Source organism: Ranitomeya imitator, chromosome 2 (genome assembly GCF_032444005.1).
Source record: "Ranitomeya imitator isolate aRanImi1 chromosome 2, aRanImi1.pri, whole genome shotgun sequence".
Classification (NCBI taxonomy): Eukaryota; Metazoa; Chordata; class Amphibia; order Anura; family Dendrobatidae; genus Ranitomeya; species Ranitomeya imitator.
The window spans coordinates 297,100,759-297,104,001 of NC_091283.1; positions in this window are offsets into that span (position 1 = coordinate 297,100,759).

Below are 3,243 nucleotides of genomic sequence, written 5' to 3' on the forward strand. Positions count from 1 at the left end.
GTTGAAGAACAAGACGAACATTCCTCCTGTGACTTGGTAAGTCGGGAGAAAACACCAGGATGTCGTCCAGATACACCACCACACAAACATAGAGCAGGTCACGGAATACGTCATTGACAAACTCTTGGAAGACGGCGGGTGCATTGCTTAACCCGAAGGGCATCACCAGATATTCATAGTGACCATCTCTCGTGTTGAAGGCAGTTTTCCACTCATCCCCAGATCGTATCCTGATGAGGTTGTAAGCCCCACGGAGATCCAACTTGGTGAAAATTCGGGAACCTCGAAGATGATCAAAAAGCTCTGGAATTAAGGGAAGAGGATATCTATTCTTTACAGTTATTAGGTTGAGACCACGATAGTCGATGCACGGGCGAAGAGATCCATCTTTCTTCTTGACGAAGAAGAATCCAGCTCCAGCCGGAGAGGAGGACTTCTGGATAAACCCTCGAGCCAAATTCTCCTTAATGTACTCGGTCATGGCTTGAGTCTCAGTGGGAGAAAGAGGGTAGATCCTACCTCGAGGCGGAGAAGATCCAGGAACAAGATCGATGGGACAATCGTAAGGCCTGTGAGGAGGAAGAGTCTCGGCTTCCTTCTTGTCGAACACATCTGCGAAGGACCAGTAGGCACGAGGTAACCCGGGTAAAGCTGCAGGAGGCCGCAGGATAGAACCAGGCCGAACTGGTTTGAGGCAGTGATCGAAACAGGACTGACCCCAACGAAGGATATCCCCAGACAGCCAATCCAGGACAGGTTCATGGAGACGCAACCACGGAAGACCTAGTAGAAATGGTGGAGAAAGATTCGGTAACACATAGAAAGAAATCTTCTCCCTGTGGAGTGCTCCAATTTGAAGTTCCACCTCCTCGGTGATGCCAAGAATGGAATCCTTCAGGGGTCTTCCATCTACAGAGATAACGCACTGGGTCCGCTGTAGAGGAATGATTGGGATCCCGAACCACCTGGCCACAGTTTCCTGAATGAAATTTCCACCAGACCCAGAGTCCAGATAGGCCATCTCGGAGAACCGCACCTTTCCGTAGATCACCTGTATGGATATAATTAGTGGAGGAGAGGAATCATTCTCACCTAGGGAGACCTCCCTTACCTGTCCTAGGCGGAAGAGTTCTTCCGGCCTCTCAGCTCCACTGCATTGCTCGGGAGCGAAGCATCCGCTATAACAATACGGATTTCTAGCGGGCATCTCCTGCAGATTCCTTTTCACCTTTACGCGATCAAGCTCCATGGGTCCATCCCCAGAGACAAGAGCATGAGAAGGCGGAAACCGAGGTTTCGGTGAAGAAGATGCTGGATGTGGAAATTGCTTCTCGAAGATCCTCTCTCTGGAGCGCTCCTGAAGACGCAGGTCAATCCGAATCGCGAGGGATATGAGATCATCCAAAGTCTCTGGTAGGTCCCTGACTGCCAACTCATCCTTAATTCTTCCAGATAGCCCTCGCCGGAAGGCTCCGACAGAGGCTCATTGGTCCACTGGAGCTCCGAAGCTAGGGTGCGGAAACGGATGGCATACTGACCGACCGAGAGCGAGCCCTGTTGCAGATTGAAGAGAGACTCCATGGCAGATGTAGCACGACCAGGCTCGTCAAATATCTTGCGGAACGTGTCCAAGAATACCTGCAGATCAGACACGATGGGATCATTCCGCTCCATTAGGGGGTTGAACCAAGCTAAAGCCTCTCCCTCCAGATGAGAGGCAAGGAAAGCCACCTTGGCCATGTCTGTCTGAAAATGCTGAGGCAAAAAATGAAAATGCAGCACGCATAGTGTTGTGAATTCTGTGGCTGAGTTCACTTCTGTGGTCACAAGTGGTATTGCAGTCTCTGGGCTTCCTCCCTCAGGTGTTTTGGTGAGCTCGTTGGCTGCCTTGCTATTTAGCTCCACCTGAGTCTGTCTTCCTTGCTCCTTGTCAATGTTCCAGTGTTGGATCTGAGCTACTGCATCTTTCCTTGGGCCTGCTGCTCTGCTAGATAAGTGCTTCTAGTTTGTTTTCTGTTTTTTTCTGTCCAGCTTGCTATTAACTTTTGCTGGAAGCTCTGAGAAGCAAAGGGGTGCACCGCCGTGCTGTTAGTTCGGCACGGTGGGTCTTTTTGCCCCTTTGCGTGGTTTTCGTTTTAGGGTTTTTTGTAGACTGCATAGTTCTCTTTGCTATCCTCGCTCTGTCTAGAATATCGGGCCTCACTTTGCTGAATCTATTTCATTCCTACGTTTGTCTTTTCATCTTGCTAACAGTCATTATATGTGGGGGGCTGCCTATTCCTTTGGGGTATTTCTCTGAGGTAAGTCAGGCTTGTATTTCTATCTTCAGGCTAGTCAGCTCCTCAGGCAGTGCCGAGTTGCATAGGTAGTGATAGGCGCAATCCACTGCTGCTTATAGTTGTGTGAGGATAGATCAGGTACTGCAGTCTACAGAGATTCCACGTCTCAGAGCTCGTCCTATTGTTTTTGGTTATTGCCAGATCTCTGTATGTGCGCTGATTACTGCACGCTGTGTTGCCTGATTGCCAGCCATAACAGTACTGTTGTGAATTCTGTGGCTGAGTTCACTTCTGTGGTCACAAGTGGTATTGCAGTCTCTGGGCTTCCTCCCTCAGGTGTTTTGGTGAGCTCGTTGGCTGCCTTGCTATTTAGCTCCACCTGAGTCTGTCTTCCTTGCTCCTTGTCAATGTTCCAGTATTGGATTGGAACTCTATGTCGGTAACCAGCTGGGGTTGTCAGGGAGTACATGGTGATGTTCCATTTTTGTCTATTTCGTCATCCATTCCTTCTGACATCCCAGAGTTCTTGTCTGACTTTCAGGATGTATTTGAAGAGTCCAAGTCTGATGCCCTACCTCCGCATAGGAATTGTGATTGTGCTATCGATTTGATTCCTGGTAGTAAATTCCCTAAGGGTCGTTTATTTAATTTGTCCGTGCCTGAACACACCGCTATGCGCAGTTATGTGAAAGAATCCCTGGAGAAGGGACATATTCGCCCATCGTCATCACCATTGGGAGCAGGGTTCTTTTTTGTAGCCAAGAAGGATGGTTCAATAAGACCGTGTATTGATTACCGCCTTCTTAATAAGATCACTGTTAAGTTTCAGTATCCCTTGCCATTGATTTCTGACTTGTTTGCTCGGATTAAGGGGGCTAGTTGGTTTACTAAGATTGATCTTCGTGGTGCGTATAATCTGGTGAGAATCAGGCAGGGAGATGAATGGAAAACGGCATTTAATACG